Source organism: Pezoporus wallicus, unplaced genomic scaffold, assembly GCF_028554395.1.
Source record: "Pezoporus wallicus isolate ANWC-B61680 ecotype Strahan unplaced genomic scaffold, APGP_CSIRO_Pwel_v1 contig_5231, whole genome shotgun sequence".
Classification (NCBI taxonomy): Eukaryota; Metazoa; Chordata; class Aves; order Psittaciformes; family Psittacidae; genus Pezoporus; species Pezoporus wallicus.
Window position 1 is genome coordinate 699,521 of NW_026635973.1, and position 20,297 is coordinate 719,817.

At 44.1% G+C, this 20,297-nt stretch overlaps 1 long non-coding RNA gene across 1 annotated transcript in view; it reads right to left on the reverse strand.

Annotated features, from left to right (window-relative positions):
• The window catches only part of LOC130593546 (uncharacterized), a 175,331-nt gene that overhangs the window by 78,202 nt on the left and 76,832 nt on the right, over positions 1-20,297 (reverse strand). Inside the window, exon 3 of the long non-coding RNA XR_008970823.1 lies at positions 16,168-16,245. This is a non-coding gene — a long non-coding RNA (uncharacterized LOC130593546). The remainder of the gene's footprint in view (positions 1-16,167; positions 16,246-20,297) is intronic.

Genomic DNA, 20,297 nt, shown 5'->3' on the forward strand with positions numbered 1-20,297 from the left:
GACTCGATTTTGAATCAAGGGAGCAAACAAGAATGTGGACTTCATGTTTTTAAAAAAGCAGTTAAAAAATAGGTGTGCTCAGAAGGGAATCCTTCAATTTTCCATCTCTGTGTTATTTTAACTCAAAGTTGTCTTCCTTACTGTGGTCTTTCTACTCAGAGGTGCAGCAAACAAACCTCAAAAGAACATAATACTCCTCTGTATCATCTTCTTTCCTCCCTTGGCTGTTTCTCTTACAGGGAAATAAATACAGTAGGATCTGTTTGAGGCAGCCTGGTCATGTTGACAAGCTGGTCTTCAACCAGAAGTCACACAAGAATTATAATCAAAACCACATGGGACTATTTCAGGAAAGCATGTGGGCTGCTGGAGTGAAGGATGTACTGTATATGGAGAAACTGGCGTATCTCTCCTGTATTCCTCCAAAATGACACATATGCCTCAAAGAATCTTCCATGGTTGGAACCCAAATATGTTGGCTTGGAAGATTTGTTTACATTCAGCCCTTGTCTACATAACAAAGAGTTTGACCACCTCTCATCTCAACATCAGTGAGAACATATGCTGCTTTCTTTAATCCAGTTCTTGGAGATAGTTTCTCCTGAATAAACACAGTAAGAAACAGCAAGCAGGGATCTTGCACGGCCTCTAGGCTACAAATGCATCATTATTCACACAGTGTTTTTCCCCTTAAACCCCACACATTGTCAAGGGTATTTATAGGACTCCTCCCAGCAGTAGCAGTTAACAACATAAGCAGCCAGTAAGTTTCAGGGGTGCACTGGATGCAAAGATAATCCTGGTTTTGCACTTTCACTGGGTATTTTGGGAGATTTTGTCTATCAGCTTGGAGCCTGCAGGACCTTCAGAGCCAAAGTAATAAAATTCACACTGTTCAGCATTATTCATTGAGTTGAGAGGTTGCAGCATCACATCTGAAATTGTGGGTGGCTTTCCAGCAAACACCTATTGCTGCTGAACAGGGGGGCAGGCTCCAAACTGAAACTCGCCTCGTGCCTTTGTGAACTTACAGCTTTGCTAAGAGAGATTTTCAAAGGTGTTGCTGACAGGTAACTGCTTAACCGCCCCTTGGTGCTCTTGAAAACCTCTTCTGCTTTATGAACCAATTCGCAGGTCCAGCCAGACACAGCTTTGCACCACGTGCGGGCTGCTACCAGAACAGTGTGGTGGGGCCACTTCTGGCACAGGATGTCTTGCAGTAAAGCCTAGAACCAGCTTTTAAATCCCTTTTCTCCATGTTGCCCAGGACTTTCTGGGGGGTGGCTGCAAAAGCCTAATGCTTCATTTCCTCTCTTCCACCAGCTTTTAAAAGTGGGAATGAGCTGTTTTTATTCGACCACTTGGCCTTCCTTGCAGTAGTCCTTGGGAAATGGAGTCTGTACACTGCCTTCAAAGCTGACTGAGCAAACAGATAGGGCACAGAACTGGAAGTCAGTAGGTTAGAATAGAATAGAGTAGAATAGAATGGAATAGGATAGGATAGAATAGGATAGGATAGACGGGTTGGAAAAGACCTTTAACGTTAAGTCCAGCCATTACCCCAGCACTGCCAAGGCCACCACTAAACCATTTCACTAAGGCCCTGGGCAGCCTGTTCCAATGCCTGACCACCCTTTGGGGAAGAGATTGTTCCAAATAATCCAGTCTAAACCTCCCTTGGCGCAGCCTGAGGCCATTTCTTCTTCTCCCATCCCTTGTTCCTTGGGAGAAGAGACCAACCCCACCTCACTCCACCCTCCTTTCAGGCAGTTGTAGAGAGTGATAAGGTCCCCCTTGAGCCTTCTCTTCTCCAGAGTAAACCCCCTAGGTCCCTCAGCTGCTCCTCATCAGCTCCAGGCCCTTTCACACCTCTGTTGCCCTTCTCTGTTGCATTTCAATCTCTCTCCCATAGCGAGGGATGCAGCCCTGCTTCTATCTGAGTGTTACCTGCAGAAGGCAGATTTACCTCTCATTCCTGTGCCAAATGTTTGGGCTGTGAGAACTTTGCAGTAAGGATAATATCTCCTTGCAATTTTGTGCAGCATCAGCCTTACAAGAACTCTGATTTTAGGTGACTCCAGTCACAATAGTAAGAGGCAGCCCATAGACAGACACCAAGGGCTAAATCTAATAGAGTTAATGAACACCTTGTACAATGCAGCAGCTTGAGTCTTCTTTAATATTTTCACCAAGTCATTCCCTCTAACATATCTATTAAAGTTTGCTAATTACACAGTTATGCAGCACTGATACTAAGTTAAAGTACTCCAGCTGTATAAATAGAGAAACACTTAGGCAATTGCTTTTATTTGGGTAATAGTTTCACTTGCTACTTCAGGGCTATTTAAAGAAGCTGCTCTCCCTACTAATGGCTAAAATAAAACAAGCTGATGGATCTGTCATCATTCCTGATGGATGGATGCCAGCATCACAAATCAATCCTCCACAGTCAGCTCTTATTAGCACCTTGCTGGCAGTATCCCTCTGAAGATCCATGCCTGAGTCAGGGAGAAAACAAGCCTTCCACTGATTCTATCACATTTGGAGCCTGAAGCACACAGATATCACAGTCAGGTCAGTTGTCCTGGGTATAAGCAAAAATGAATGGGAAATTCTGATGCCTGACAAATTTTTCTGCCTACTCTGAAAGGGTTTTGTTAACTCAGCACCTTGTTCCCAAAAACCTGTGGTGTTGATCCAAAATGATGCAACAAGCAAGGCTCAAAACAGGAAACAGAAGAAGGAAGTATGATGGTGATAATGAGGCCAGGCAGTTCATCAGCAAGAAACAAGCACATTTTCACTTTTAGTATTAACTTACTATTAACTTAACTTATTAACCCTTCTCCCTGATCTGGTGTCTTCCCTTCATGACAGCGAGTATTCAGGGTTGATATAGAGTCATCCATGAAACTGTGAAAGTTATTTACTCAAGAATAGAAGTTGCAAAAAGGTGAATGGAAAGGCTACAACTTTGGCCCAAGCCAGGACACAGCAAGAAGCACAACTCTGGCAGAGGAAAGTGAGCAGAGTGGGGTAGAAATGCAGCATAGGTAGCTCTTTCTTGGGATGGATTACAATGGTACTGTCTAATGCACAGAATATACACCCTCTATGCTTGTTTTCCACCATTAAACTCCTGGGTTTTATTTGCAGGGTGAGCAGAGGGAGGAAGGAAAAAAATGGTAAAAAAGAAAAAAAAAAACAAACAACCCCAGGGAGCTAAAGTAAGCTCACTTCAAAATAATTTTTAATGGTCACCTATGGCTTGAAATAGAAAATGTATAGAGTAAGGTAAGTGCAAGATTTAAGCTTCCAGCCATTAGGATACACCTGAATGCACTGTTGCTTAATAGGGGTGCTCAGATGGTAGCTAAAGGAAGAGTATAGAAACATGGAAGCCCATCAAACCAGTATATGTCAAATGCCTCTGTGACATGATAGGAACACAGAATTTGAGAGCAATAATATAGTCAAACTGCTCATACACTTCTCACAGATGTATTGAGAACCTTTTAAAAAACGTGAATATCTTTTACAAGAATGATCTTTAACAAAGATTTGCTCCATGGAATTGGAAGACAGCTGGGAAAAGGACAGTTTAACTATTGGAAATCAAGTCCCGTTGGCAAATAGGTGTTAGAGGTGTTTGTTCTCTTTCAAAAAGAGATCAGTTTTGAGGGGTACAAGTGTTTGGAAATCAATAGTTAGATACCAGTGTTTAGAAGCACAGGAGGAATATGCTTCCAAATAAGATGCACACCTGTGTTTGCATAGTCATCCAAATCTGGTGAGAAGGTGGCTCTTCCTGAGTTTCCACAAGTATTTTTCAGTGTGAGCAGTGCCTATAAGCCAAAAGAAAAAGAAATAATCAGTTGAATGAAGTCTTGCAAGATTTTACTAGATAAATATGAAAATGTATCTTCCAAAATGAGACTGGGCATCCTGGGGTGGATGTCAGCCTGGGAGCTGTGCCGTTTAGGCTGGGCTTTGCGGTAGGATGAATTTCAACTGGATGCTTTTAGTTGTAACAGCATACTGCACTTAAATTTGGTTACTTAACAGTATTCATCAAAGCGAGCAATGTGCCCGAGGAAGAGAAGCAGATAAATCTAATCCAAGCACCTTTGCTATATTGACAGGAAAAGGACAGGTCACATTTGTGTGACCTTTTTTTCTCAAAGTCCAATCTTTGCCCAGTCGTGCGCAATCACCGCACAAGTTCATTCCCCACTGTCAGCAGGACAGGCAATATTGAAATAAGTGCACGATGACATCTACTCGTGTTAAAAATAGCAAAACCAAAACAAACAAAACCCCCTCCAACTAACCAGCAACAGCAGCCTGTTCAGTAAAAAACAACATGGTATTGGCCCCTTTAAGTGGAGGAGGTTTAAACCTCTGGGAGTCTCTGGGATGAATCTCCCAGGCTCTTGCAGCTAAAGGGTCTGTGTCACTTGCCGCTTTCCCCTTTTCCCTCCATGTGCAGACTCACACTTGCCCCGTGTGGCTGAGCTCCAAGGCATCATTCCTAGCCAATTGCCTGTGTTGTATCCTCATGGGGGGAATAAAGATCCCTTTAAAAATAATTGTGTTTCAGTTAGGAGGGAGGCAGAGGGGTGTGCTAGACCCAAGCACAAGGCTAGAGAGCTCCAGCTAGGGAGTAAAGCTGGTCTGGTCTGTTTGCCTCTTTGAAGGGCTGCTTTAGGGTCTGCCTCCAAGTTCAGGATTTTCCATCCTGAACCTGATTTGAACCTGAATCAGAGCCCAAGTTTCCGTTGGACATAAATCAGTTTTGGACAGATCTTGTCCCTGAGACACATGTGAGCAACTCCCGTTGAAGTTAAGGGCTGATGTGTGCGTGCACGTGTCTGTGTAACTGTAGGAAGGTCATAACTAAGTGCCTATTCTATAAACTTTGGGTACTCGTTTGATGTGTTTCTTGCCTTTCATTGCCTCTTTACTCACTAGTGATTCTTGTTTTTCAGTATTTGGAAAGAACAAGGCTTCTCCTGATGGTGGCTGTTACTCTCAGAAGATATCATACACAGTCTTAAATGTCCAGTTAACCTGCAGGCATAACAAGGCAGGGGGAAAAGATGATCCGCCAGGGAAGCTGTATGGTACATGCACGGAGCACATGGGAAATTTCTCAGAGAATGTGGTTTTGGGTCTTTTTTTCCCCTGTCAAAGGAGGCTGCTCAAGAAGTGAAGGAGAGTTTCGAACAAGAGTGGAAGCCTCACACCTGGAATAAAGAAAATATCTGAAGCAAACACAGACTCGATTACTTCTCTAGTGTCAGATAGAAAGCTACATATCACAGGCATGTGAGCAGTCTTGTTAAACATGTAAGAGATGGTTGATCTGTTCTGGTCCCTCTCTACAAAGGGCCATACCTGTCCCCAGTTGTTGCTTCCATGACAGATGTGACTTAGAAAATGACAGTTTGTTTCTGGTTATAATAACCTTAAATATTTAGAGATTATCTTTGCTGCATTCAAGAGACATTTTTCTTGTTTGTTTTTCTCCTGAAAACTATACCTAAATTCAGTTCAGCATCATGTATAGAGTTGCTCTGTGCATGGAAAAAAGCTAATAGCTCCAAGTATAGCAGAGTATGAAGTGGATCTCCATACCTTCAAGCTCTCAGGGAGAATGGGAAAAAAACACTGGATCAAATTTAGCTTTGGCATAAGCGGGTGCAATTCCCAGAGGGATTTGCACCCGCTTATGCCAGGATTGAGTTTGACTCATGGAGCTTGCAGGGTGGTCGCGTAATTAAATTCTATGGTGGTTCAGTGTATTGCTACAATGCCAAATGATGCAATATTTTTCAGAGAGGACAGCTGTGCATTATTTAAAACAAAATCATCTACTACCTTTATTACCAGCTTGCTCTCAAGGTTCAGCAGTTTTTCAAGGCATCACTGAGGCATCTTAAGCTTTTGTCTTCAGACAGGAACACTGACAGTCTGAATTATATGCTGCTTCCTCCTTATTAGACGCTGCTTATAAAAAAAGTACTGCCACTGTGGTCTACAGTTCAATGAAGTCCATTGTAAACTCCCCAGTATAACATAAACCTCCCTAAAACACATAAAATTATTGGCTTCCAAGACCAGTCTCACTGAAAGAAAGCTCTGTATTTAGTCTTTGCTTAAAACACAGGTATTTGGTAGGATGGAATTCAAAATCCCAACTCAGTTTTAAAAGGTTGGGTCCAAGGAAAGTTGACACAGACCATGTAATTTTAATTAAAGAAAGATTTCGCTCCTTTATAGCCAACAGGGGCATTGTAACATTGACATATTGATGCTAAATAATTATGAGTCCATAAATAATTCAGTATATAAAAATGCTGTATGGCTGGTGCCAGGTAGCGAAGGGAATAGCATTGAAATAGCTGACCTGCCAGGTTACTACTACAATGCCAGGGGATAGACAGGCAATGTGACCTAGCAGCTATCAAAACAGTGAACACCACAGGCTACACTACCCACAGAGAGCACTTGAAAGTGGAAAACCTAGGGCTGTCCAGTTTTGTCAACTCAGTATTTTAGCGCCGCTGTCATAGAAGAGGATAAACTTTAAGGAGTGGTACCAAGGAGAAAGGCAATAGGGGAATCACATGAAGAAAGAGAAATATTAAAAAGCAAATTAATGATGAAACAGGAACACCTTTACTTTTTTTTTTTTCCAGGAGTTGGGTGAATACCACAAACTTATTTCCATAGATAACTATTTACCTTTAAGACCGAATTCAGTTCAGATGTGCTCACTTTCCATGAACTTTCAGAAGTCAAACATTCATTGGCATAGATAACTGGGAAAACAGACTTCAACCTCTCGCTCCAGGGTATTCATGCCAGCAGGGACATATTTTAAGAAAGATGGTATTTTAGTGTTTGATTTATTTAAAAGCTTGATAAGGAGTCTTATCTTTCCCAAATGAAACATGTCACACAAGTTTGTGATGAGAACCATACCCACAGAGCTTTCCAAATACGTTTCTGGTCTGTGCTATTAGCCGTACTGACATTTGAAACTGCTCTGCCCATGGATGCTGTGAGATCAATACATCTTTATAAGCAAAGAACACGAGGATGAGGGTGAATCAGAGGCCTCAGGCAGGTACTGTAAATCAATCTCCTTAAAGCTTCACAAACAGGTGCACAGAGATGAAGATTGCATTGAAACCTTCCTCAATTAATTAACTACAACAACCATGTGACTGGGCACCTATGAAAGCTCCATGGCTTGATAAAGATAAAAAAAAAGGTTTTCCATTTTATTTCCCAAGATGAACCTGGAAGGACAATTCTGTTCCTTACCCTTTGGAAAGGGTCAGAGGCTTCAAGTGCCTTCTTTGATTACAAGCATTGTATTGACCAAAAGGTAAACAACTAACAGCTTGTCAGCTCAAACAAGAATATCCTATGGAACCCCCTTGTGTTGGATTAAATTATCAGTGTGAAGACATCTGCTAACAGCAGCATTAAGAGACTTGATAAAGTCAGGGCTTGCTGGAGGAGCAAGTGCTAAATAAGAATAAAAAGGAAATGTTGGACTTCTCCTTACATCTACCAAAATTGAAAGACTACACCAATCCAAGAAAACCCTTGCAGTTAGCAAACTGTGTGGTTTTACTAATTTACCCCTGCAGATTTAGCTTTCCATGCTTGGGCTTGGTTCATTGCCCCTCTCCCACCTACCCTAGATCTTTCTACATGCTCCATGCTTCCCTGTGAGTGTTTGATTTTCATTAGTAAATTAGAACAGAAAAAAGAAAAATAAAGAAACTTTTTCCCTTAAGGAAATAGTCTTCGAATATCTGTGTGCTCACTTCTGTGTCTGCACATATGGTGGCAAAGACACAGCCTGTCTCTTGGAGGGCCAAGCCGCATGATGGCTGCTGTGGGAGAGCCAGGTCTACCTCCAGGTTCCTACACACCAGCTGGTGGGATGCAAGCAGCTACTCCGCCAGGTCCTGGCAACTACAAGGGGGTATGGGCCATGGAAGTGCAAAATAAATCCCAGGGACACTCTTATGTGCCAATCCAAGGTTGCTGAGGGGTTTGCACTGGTTCCACGCAACTCTTGTCATGACTCCACTGCAGGTGCAGCCCGCTTTCATCCTCTAAATCAAGACATTTCCTTTCCCATAGTTTGGGAAAATAATAGACTCTTCCAGCTCCAATCAGAATTGAACCTCCCAGTGAATGATTTCTTCCTTCTTTATTCTTCTTCTCACTGCCAATGACAGCTGCCTTATGGTTGCCATTGCAAGAACCAGTGTTAAAGGCATTCCTGAGAGCTTGCTAGTGCAGTTCGCTCTACTCAAAAGCTTCATCCTCCTTTTTATTTTGAAAGAGGAGTATACCCAGCTCCCTGACCTGGGTCCCTAGTCTCACTTCAGAGGTGGAACCCATGCTTCAGTTTTGGAGTAACAGAAGACCCTGAAGCCTACTAGTGGACCGCTTTCACAGAGCTAGGGAATGGTCTACACAAGTGGCCATCAGCAGTACGTACCCCTGAATCTTCATCAGGACTCGGAACTTACAGCGGTCACTTATCACCACATTTATTTAGGAGGGGAGCTTTGCTAAGACCTCAGCATTGGCTGAATTTTATCCCCTCCAAACCAATCAGGCTTTGGGGGATGTTTTCAAATTCAGGAGGACCAGAGCAAGTCCAGGCCAGAGGGAATGAGCTCTTGGTTCACTGCAAACAAGATGCAAGCCACCCACCACAAATTCACATGCACACTAAGCATTGGGAATTCTCATAAAATTATCACTCTCCTTTTTTGCTTAATCCTGGCAGATGACAGAAAACCAAGACAAAAAAACAACCCCAAACAGCCTGACAAATCATCTCATGGGTGAAGAGCCTAAAGCGTTCAGTAATGAGGGATAAAATTGCACAGAGAGGAGGCAGAACAAGTTATTGACTGCAGCACACAGGCACAGAGACAAAGCTTAATAAAGAGAAACTTAAAAAGAGCAAGTTGGACCGTGCAGTCAACAGCTTACTGTTACAAACCCAGCCTGGGCTGGCAGAAAGGCATCTCTGATTTCTGGGTGGCTTTTCCAGCAGTTCTTGGCTCCATTTCCCTGATGAAGCAGGAACATCCCTGTGAGGAAAGCTATGGCATGGTCATTGCCACCTTGGTAGAACCAACTTTGACAAACACATGTGTCTGTGCACATTTGCTACCAGGCCAGAATTAATTCCCAGAGCTTTCATCTCATCTTGTACTACCTTTCCCAAAAAGCCTCATGATCCAAACCCTTCCCTATCCTTATTTCCATGGCTGACAGCCCGATATGCTCAATCCACAAGAAAGAGCAACGTGTGCCTGCACAAATGGTTTACTTTCCAAAAGGCCTTTGTGATTTGTCAAATTAACACCTGGAGAATGACACAAGAAGGAGTTCCATCCCCAGACAGAGCAGGCCATCCCCCAAGTTTCCTCACCACCTCTTTTGTAGAAGTGGTTCCCAGAATAAGTTGCTGTACATTTGCTGCGTGTGGCCTAGCTCCTATTCCCAAGCTCTTAGCTCCTTAATTACCCTCCTTCCGAAGGGTCAAGCTTTGGCTAAAGAATACCCTGCACTCAGTTATCCTTCATCCTAATGAATGCTAATAAAAAGCATTCAGTTGACTAATGCAACATAAAACTCTGCCCCGTTTCATTGCATCTGCTTAATAAGAACCTCATTTAATATCAAATTACTGCCTGCTCAGCCAAAGACTTGTATTTGTGGTAACGGGGCTGCGAGGCGGGAATATCAAGAGCTGCAATATGGAAATTCCTCACTAATATTCTCTGCAGGGCTGTGCGATTACTTAATTCATTTAGCTGAGCAAGTCTGATGGCTCGGCCAACTGTTTCACAACACTGAGCACAATGCTAGGCAACTGGCCTCCCCATGGGCTGCTCCTGCCATATCGCTTTTCCTGGGACCCAGCTATTAACAGTTGCTTTGGGGATTTCAAAGAGGGTCACAGATAGTGTTACCAAATGAATGAGCTTGTAGTAGTGAGCACGAAATCCTGCTTTTTCCCTGTCAATCAAACGTCAGTCAGAGGATGCCCTGTGAGACAGCAGCCGCAAAGAAAGAGCATGGCTGGGAACTCTCCATCTGTTCGTACTAGGGAGCACTGGCACATGGATAAATACCTGCATTTAAAGACATTCCCTCTTTCAGTTTTAGAGGAACCTGCCCTAAAACTCGACCTTGTTCTGCTTGACTCACATGCTCCTGTAGAAAACAGTTTCCGCACTGCACATCAAAGTTTTTTGGGGAATGTAAAAATATGTAAACAGTAATGATTCCCAGCTCCCATGAACAATCACTTACCAGAACCATTTTTACACACATTCCTCAACAGCTTTAATCAAACCTCAGACAGTAATGTTTCAGGGGAAAGGATTTAGTCTGTATACTTGAGGTAGAAAGAACCATACTGAGGAAGAATGCTAAATGTTATCCTTCACAGACCACAGGTTTTTAAAACAATTAAAAATATCCTATCGTGACTTTAGCTTTGTGCAGTTTTGGCAAAAACAAATACTGAAATATTCTGTCCTGGTTTACATTTTAAAAACAATATTGAAAAATTAAAGAGGGAGAGGGAGAGAGAATAAAAGAAACACAACCCACAAATGTGATTCAGCAGCTGCAGAAGTGGCCTTATAGTGGAATTTAAAGCATTTGATTTGCTTAGTTCAGTAAGAAATGACTAGAATATGGAGTATGTGTGTCCTCACAGGAGGAAAATGGTCTAAATAATGTGATGAACAGCAGCAGAAAAATTATGAGTGGCCCTGAAGTCAGGCCAGCACAGTATATCCCATGATGGGCACAAGCTAACAAGGAAAGCAATAGCTCTGCCAGTACAGTTTTCAAAACAGATGTCTGTCTCAGGGATAGTGTTTCGTCAAGTAAGTTATTGAGCTCAGGAAAAGATGTGGGTGGAAGGCAGTGGTCAGCAGCAGGTCAGCTATGAGTGCTGTTGGATGGAGTATGGTGCAAGCACAGAGACGGGTGAGGGAAGAGAGATTAAAAACCCTGAGGAAACCCACTGTTGGGAGAAAACTGCTCAACTCATGTGAGAAGAAACCCCTCTCCACACAAGGCATTGCTGAAACAAAATAGCTTGTCCGTACATATCCCCCTTTAAATCATCTTACTGATGGTTTTCCACCATTACAGGCTCCCTTGCAGACAGACTGCACACGTGCCAACACCAGGACAAAGCAACCACTAAACAGTGCAGATATTCTAGCATCTATTTTCCTATAAGAGGAAAAACCACATAGAGGGCCAGGAAACCTGCATTGTTTCAAGACTCTCCAGGGCCAGCAGATGTCCCGAGAGCTGCAGAGAAAGGCGTTTGTGGGAAAGGTCAGTGCCTGCGTTACGCACCGCACACCACGTCCACCTCTCTGGCAGAGGGGAGATGGATCATGGGCACAGGACAGCAAAGCAGCACTGGGAAACTGGATATACCTATGATGGCACATTAATGCAACCGAGTGCCTGCATTTGGTAGGAAACTGATCCCATCTCTTCCTGCTTCATAGGACTTCTGCAAGTGGTTTCTGTGGTGTCAAAGCAGGAGCAATACAACAAGTTTCTGCCTTCACCACCGTTACCTTGTGCTCAGGTTTGCCACTTGCACAGTTTTTACACTGCTGCTCCTCACAAAATGCTTGGAATACAAGGATGGTACCAACTTTGGCAATTAGAAAAAGCTGCTATGCACAGGAAACCATTGCTTTCCACATCCCGCTCTCTCTTCCCTCAAAATTCCAAGCTAGACAATCTGAGGAAAATTGTCATCCTTATCTGCATGTAAAAAGTTCATTTCCCTTGCACACCCGTGACCCCCCCATCTGCTTTCATGCTCTGCAGCCCACAGTCTGTCACCATCAATATACAGAACCCAAAATTCAGTAGCAAACTGGGGTCCTATCTTGATTCATCCTTTGGTATCTCTTGCCTGGCTTCGATTTCAGCGGCAAGTTCCAATGGATTTGTGATCTCACTGTGACACTCTGGGAAAGACCCTGAGATAGTTCAGATTTGACTTAAAGCTGGAGATGCACTTCATGGGAAGGACAGAATCTGTGGGAAGAACTCAGGTCCTTTTCATCCATGGATGCATAAACTGTGGCCAAAGTTTGGCATGGAAGAGAAATCTTCCTCCTCCAGATTGGCCTACATTTTTATTCGATTAAATAACCTTATTCTACTGTTAGCTTTGCCGACCTTCAGATTCTCAAAGTCAGGATATTTCTTCACCTCAGGGAGCATCAGAAGACTTAATAAAAGCCTTGACAATACTGAGCATCTAATAGTATTTATGCACATGCTGAGAAGGGTCCACCTTCATGTTCAAAGCTGCTTCTGGTGGTTGCTACCATTGTGACCTCCCCAGTTGCCTGCCTGGCATAGAAAAATCATGATTTGGCTCTTCTGATGTGTGCTTCTGGGTGGTCAGCCTTAAACAAACTATTGCGTGAAATCTGGAAGGACTTCAAGGAAGAGCAATGTGCCTCCAGGACACCTATAGCACAAGCAGTATGGAGCCATATTGCATCATCCCCAGCATCATTGCTGCTTTATGACCACACACTTAACTATCTACTCCCAGGTAATATTCCTACTCCCGACCAACCACTATCACATTTTAAAATTCATTCTGCTTATGTACTCCATATCTCTGTTTGTCTATTGTAATGCAAAATACCAGAATGAGCTGGTGTGGAGTGGATAAAACCAAACCCATCTAAGTCATCAAGGCTTGTGAACAGATGAGAAAGCAGCCTTACAGTACAAGAAGACCTCCTTGGGCTTGTGTTTTACCATTGGTGAGGGGAACAGCCGTGGGATGAAAATGGAAGACCCAGAAGGAAGAAAATCCCTGCAGTGGACTGAAAAGGCAAAATATAGAGGATCTCTGGACAGATGTGTGCTGAGAACAAGAAAATGTCCCTCCACACCTAAAAAGCACTTCTGAGCCCCTGCTTCATCCTAGGCAGCCCAGCCTCATGGGTTTACATGAAGAGGGACAAGTGTCCCTCACACTCAGAAGCTGGTGGCAGAGCCACTCAAGCCTGCACTACCACCATCCCCTTCCCCAACCTAGGTATGATGGGACCACCAAGGGCTTGTGCCATCTCTGCTGCTTCCAGAGCACTGCAGAGGAGTGAGCATATGGAAGGCCACAGTGTCCTCTAGAGGTAGAAAAATACCTTATAGTTTGGTGACAAGGAGCACAGGAGGGCATTGGGAAGCAGGATTGTTCCACCAGGCCAGGAGGACTGCTCCAGGCTGCCAAGGGCAAGGGGAGAGGACCACTGCTAGGCATAGGCACAAGAGGGAAAATGCACTCACACCATCTGGCTCGTTCACAGGGGACACTGCCCCCAGCACAATGGAAATAGTCAAAATTCACTTACTCGGATCCAAACCACGTAAATGAAACAGCTCCTCAAGGCTCCCAGATGTCAACCCCCAAATTTGGCAGCTTTACTGCCCATCACACCTCTTCTACTCCTGGAGAGGGTTTATAGCCATTGAGGTTGCCAAGCATAATCAACCTGATGCTGGGTGGGCACAGTGGGAGGGAGCCCTGCATGGTGGGGTGGCCACTTGATCTGGGCTCTTCAGGTCAGGTAAGACAATCTTTATGAGGATAAGGAGGAAAAAACATATGCTATTGCTCTATGGACTAGTGGTTTGGGCCAGGACCTGTTTCTGGTGCTCCTAAACATGAGGAGCTCACAAGTTTGAGTAGTCCTGTGAGGCTTTGTACAACTGTGGAAAATGAGGCTCTTAAGTGCTCTAACACTTGCTTTCAGCTGGTATCCTCAGGAAACCAGGAAAGCCTCCTACGTACCTTTCAAAAATAGCTAAGAATATATATATATATTGATGGGAAAGAGGAAAACATTTAATACCCATGAAATGGGCTTGATATACTCTTGCCAGAAGCAGTATTCCTTGAAAGACAGATGCTCATGCAGAACATTGTGTCTGTACCATTGCTGGGCTGTAGCTGCTGGTAAACATCAGTCACCTCAGGCAATGCAGTCACACAAAATCACTGCACAAAGAAGAGCACACTGAGGGAAAGCAGAAACCAAGCACCTGGAGCAACACAGAGGTAAGGGGCTGCAAGGCCTGCTGGAGTCCTGACTAGTTCTGTGCTGCCCTCAGTGCTGGAGCCAGAAGTCAGCCTAAACTCAAAACACTTCCTTGCAAGCAGAAGCTGTTACAACCAAGGGTGAATGCCTGATGTCTGACAAATCAAGAATCGAATGAAATACCCCCCCCGTAAACACAGTCAGACCCTTGCCCTGAAGCTCTTGCCTTGCTTTGCCTTCCTTATCCTCTCTTATCTGTAGACTGCTGCTGCTATTGCCTCAAAAATAGATATCGCAGAGCATTCTAGCATCCACTTGCCCTAGGAGTCCCAGCAAAGCCTCACTTGATCAGCCAGGTCTTGTAGGTCCATCTTTCAAGCACCAAACTCTATTATTGTGAATATTACTAAACAAAAGAGCTTTCAGCAGCTTCCTTTAGTCCAAGAGCGAGGACAGCTGTTCCTCCCACAGCCCTTTTGGCTTGGCCCTAGACCAGTCCAGAAGTAGCTGCAACACAAAGAAGCTGGAGAAGTCAACCACGGTATAAAAAATTATTTATAAACTGGTAATGGCTGCAGAGCCATGGGTACTAACCAGCTCTGCTTTGTGGAAGGAATGCTTGAAGTGCCAATATCCTGCTTGCTCACCAACCAGTGACTGAGAAACCAGATGTCCACAAGTGGACTGAAAACCTCTGGGAGATTTATAAAGGAATACTTAATCTCTGCATCCCACTCTTGCAGCCCTAGTTGCTAAACCAGCCTGAAAAGTACAATATTTCCCCAATTCTAGCCTAGGAGAGAGAGGAGAATGACAAGAACTGTTTTTTCAGTGTGTTTTTAACCACCACTGACCAGTGGCTAAGCTTGACCACTTGTGGCACTGGCTGAACTGATAGTAGGTGTCCCATGGCAGAAGCTTATTTCTCCCATTGCATCCCAGCTCCAGCAGAGGCAAGGTAACAGCTCTCCCTACTCAGGGTGTATGATCAAGGTAACCTATAGGATCAGCTGTTGGCTCAACACCCTGGGCCCTACATATTGCCTACGTTTTTAAGTAGCAAAATGTACCAAGAAGTAAAAGAACCCCTTTGTGTAAAACCACAGGCAGGGTTTCTAAGCATAAAAAACCAAACCAAAACACAAACCAACATCCCTCAGTACTAAGTTCACCCGAAGACACCAATCTTCAGCTCCTGCTGGACTGATCAAGCCAACGGATCTGTCTTCTTTGGTAGAAAGTCAGAAAAGTCTCCAAGCCAGAAGAGCGAATGCCTTGCTTGTGTAGGGAGAGCCCCATTCCTTGTGGGAATAAACGGTCAGACGCTGCACTGCTGCAGAGTGCCCAGCAGGTGGTAATATTTGTTAAAAGTTTAAGCAATACGGTCCCTGAACTGCAGCGAATTGCACCTGAGCGTAACCCAACAATCCCGCTACCCGAAAGTAACATTATTGAAAGGAAAAAATTAAGTATAGGGGAATAATTGCATCGACTTGGTCAGACTTCTCCTTTCAGAATAATCCGTCCTGCACAAGCAGTAAGCACTGCCCACTGAAGCAAAACTGATTTCCATCTTGTTGTCTATACATACTGAAGTCTGCAAAAGATTACAAACTAGGAGACGTGTAGATGGTTTTGTACCTGTCCCCAGCATTCCCCATTCCCAGGGACAGGTGGTACAAGTTCATGGCTTCTTTTTCTTGGCCTCCACTTGACTTTAGATTTCTTCTATTTGTGTTTTTTATTGTACGCGCAAGTTATTATCTGATAACTCAAGCACTTGGGAGCTGGCAAAAGAAAACCACTTAAACTATCTTCCCTGAAAAGCTGCTGTATTACACAGCAAGCAAGGCCTTTATGAATACACATGGGAATGTGTGTTTCTGAACCCCACATTGCTCACAAGTCCGTATTGTGCGGCAGCATCATCACCCTGTTTGGTCAGTCTTTGGCCTACACAAGTCACCACCTGAAATACCAAACAACAGGACCAAACATGAGTGCTTACCTCTTCTCAGATAGTGTACAAAGTCCTCCAGCTGCTGAGGAGAGAAAGAGATCACTTTCTGTCCAGGATAGGACTTCCCTGCAAGTTGTAAAGAAGTGGTGGTCACATTCCTGTCCCTCCTCAGAAAAACATTAACATGCTGCACAGAACAACTCAAGGAGCAGGTTATGGTCCAGTGAGAAAAGCCAACAGGCAAGTATTAGTGTTCGAGAAACCCTAGACCAGCCATGCTTGGCACATTTGGTGTTAATTTTTAACTCTTCGACCTGTCTTAGCAATAACCTGGGGATTTTAATTACTTTGTTTTAAGCACTTCATCAGTGCAGCCAGAGTGGTTTCTTTGGAGGTTTTCTGCCTCGTTCTTAGAAATCTGGTATCCTTGAAAAAATATCCAAGAGAACACTTGGATTTCTATGGCCATATGACTTGGATTTCAAGGCCAGGTTGGATGATTCAAGGCCAGGTTGGACGAAGCCTTAGGTGGCCTACTAAACTTAGGTTTAGTGTGAGGTGTCCCTGCCCATGGCAGGGGGGTTGGAAGTAGATGATCTTAAGGTCCTTTCCAACCCTAACTGTTCTATGATTTCTATTGTTTCAGACTTTCTTCTATTTGTCTACATCTCTTAACTGGTGACTCTGAGTACAAGCACATTAAAGTGCTATCTCAACTGTTTTGCTCAGTTTATTTCAATTTTTACATTCCTTTACTCTCTTTCTTGGAGAGCTTGAAAATAACACAGTGGTTTTTAATTTTGGTCAAAACCACAGAGTGATTAACAACTGTAAGACCAGATTTCAAGACTGGAGAGGAGCATTGCTATAAGCTGTTGTAACCTGCTCTGATCCCCTGCATAATACAAGCTGAATAGTGTCCATACTTGGCTTGCCTCAAACTCTAATGGAGATTTGTTTATTGTTAGCCAGCTGGAGATGACCATAAGTGTAGTCTGTATGTGTAGATGACACATTTATCATTAACACCCTGGTTTAGCGTGACTATTTCCCCTCTGCCATCCCCCAGTAACTTTCCAGTATAGAGATCAAGTTAACACATTTTTGGTGTTAAGTGACTTAATAATTTGCCTTTATAGTACCAGAGGAAAAGGGAAGATATTCTAATCAGAGTCTGTAAAATAAGGCAGACTGCCTTGTCTGAAAGATTACACTGTACTGCAACCCAAAGCCCAACTGCTTCACTGAAAGCTCAACCTGATAAAAGAAGACTCCTGCTACAAACTCTACAATCAGTAACAGCTCCTCTAACGAAAAACAGAAGAGAACATCTCTTTGAACCTCAGTAGTCCAACTATCCTCCAGCAGTGAAACAGAAACAGCACCAACCAACTTGCCATCCTCATATAACATATCTTCTCCCAGGTGTTTTATTTAGGACCCTCTTACCTCTATCTTGTGATCCATATAGTAAGATCCAGCTGGCTTCCTTCTCTAAACAGCTATGCTTCTCTACCTGGGGCTATTCCCTGGATTTATGGTATGTGTCTTCCTTCCTCCACATGAGAAGCTTGTTCCTGTTGCATCTTTCTGATAGCATTGCAGGTGTTGGGCAACTTTGTTAGGAGCAAAATGATCTCCTAACCCCTCTCCCACTAAAGCTCTATGGAAAAAGGCAGCTTCTCTGCAGTGCTCTGTGTATGTAACTGTTAAGCTGTGTGACTTGTGTAAAAGGTGTTAGGTAGTCTCCATCTCTTTCGGTGTTAGCTCTGTACATATGCTGCATGTCCTCACAAACACACCTGCAAAAGGAACCTACTGTACAGCTGGAGGAATGACCTGCCTACATTCAGTACTTGCAGCCTTTTCTCCTCCAGGAGACCAAGACTTTTATATTTCTCTTTTACTCCCTTTCAAGAGTAATTTTCTATATGATGGGATGGGCAACAAAGCCTGAAAGCAGTATCCCACCCGAAAAGGAGGGCATCAACACTAAAGACAAGGAAATGTTCAAAACAGTTTTCTCCAATAGAAGTAGTTCTACCTTAAATACTCATATATCTGCCAGGTCAGAAAGACATGCCAAGCATAACCATGTACCCATGACATGTGGGGCTAGGGAAGTCCTGGCATAGACCACTTGGGGTGAAGGTTGGTCGAAAGTCTCTGAGATGGCTGCCACCTTGGACACCAGTATTCCTATTCCCTCTCTAACTTGACTCCACAAGCATGAAGACACAGGAGATGAACTAAGATCCCTCTCACACTGATAATTTGCCTTTCAAATGACTCTGTAAGATCATCTTGGGGCTCTGAACTAGCCATCCACTCCTCCTCTGAGACCTCTCAACACTTCACACACTTCCACAGAAACCATGACTCAAACAGATGGGTTTAGGTGGGCAGGGACAACCCTGGCTCCCCAAATGTGGGGATTATGACCCTTCAGAAAGGAGCCTTCAGCCTCCTGAAGAGATCAGGAATCCCAGCTTTCAGTAGGTGATCCGGCAGCAGTGGGACTCTGTCCCAAGGATGAATATCCTCCAAGGGAACAGATGTGGCACAGGAGCCTTTGGAAAAGACCCAGGAATCCTGCTTGCTCGTGGGGGAGGGGGAAAAATCCTGCTTACAACGAGATGTTCATCTTTTGCAGAGGAAGGTGATGACAGCTGGGATGAGGGAAGGGGAAAAAAATTCAGGGCAGCACCCTGTGTGGGAAAAGATCTCTCCCCTGCCTGCCCCAGCTAGCTTGCACTTGGAGCCAGCCAAATGGGGCACTGGCTTCAGCCAGCCCGCAGCATGGCAAGGGCTCACCCCATGAACCAATATCTCTTGGCAATTTCCATCTATTCGTATTCTGTGCTGGCTCTAGGGATAAAAAACAGCTTTTTCCTGGAAGGGGTGGACACAGGATGCAAAAAAGAAGTGGGAAAGGGAATACCTACATCTGCCTGATACCACTGCCTCTGGGCTACAGCTGAGCATCTTCAAGAGCACATGAGTAGGATGCTACTGCACCTCCCTGGTTCAACATAGCAACCTCTACAGAGCAAGTATCCCACCTGCTTTTAATGGCTTCCTTGTCTCCAGTGTTAATGCTTTCCCCTTCTGGTGCTTTCAACCTTTCTTGCCCATCCCATCTCATTTCAGAGAAGAAAAGTGAAATGTAGCAGAGGGAGATACTAATAAACCAACATGTCATTGCTGTTTATTAAGTTTTACCCATTTGGCAGTAAATCTGTGCTGTGCCTGTTCTTTTAATTAGTTGTCTCTCAGTCAGGAAAATCAGGGCTGCAAAGTGCTGATATGGTGCTAAATAATTACCTGGAACAAGTGCTTGGGTTTGGACCAGGAACTTTCACACTGCTATTAGCCGATCCCTGCAAGGCACTGGGAAGAAGCAGGGCTGGGCAGGGGTGGGAGCCACAGCAGTGAGAACCCACGCTAAGGGATGTGGGGAAAGGCTGCCACTAGCATGCAGCTGTGGTGGCTTAACCCTCCCTTCCCAACGCTGTAAGGCTTGTGGGGAGTGGGGAAACTAAGGCAAGAAGGGACAAATTTGGTCCACAGAACATAGGGGTGTCCTAGAGTAAGTGAATGACTATCAGGTTGTTTTCCTTCCCTGTCCTTCTAGGCCACTAAGAGAAGGAAGGCCTTGCCCAAACATGATGTGAGAGCCCACTTGCATCCATCTGTCCCTATATAGATGCAAAGAGCAAACCATACCTCTTCCTTCAGTGTAAGGAGAGAGGAGAAGAAAGACTACACCATACAGACTTACTTCAGAGGCAGATGTCAGGCAACATGACTCTGTCTTATTTTTTGCAATGAATATGTAACACCACTTGACATTTGCTTTTCAGCTAGGTGGGTGGCTTTTTACCTTTATGTGCACAATACACACCAAAGGTTCTGGCCACACACAGGGAGACACTGAACTTGAGGTAGAACCTTGGAGCAAAGTGCATGGCAGCAGGAGCAGCCCAATAAGTAGACTTTTCACTGAGAGCTGTGAGAAGGGAGCAAGCTGCGTACCAAAAGGTTAGGTGTTTCATCATGTGAGAAAACAGCCCACAACCAAGCCAGGAGTAAATCTCTTGTTGCTGGGTGGCTTAATGCCTCCTTACAATTGAATCATATATTCACAGCTTTCTGGAAATTGGAACAACTTGAGCTGC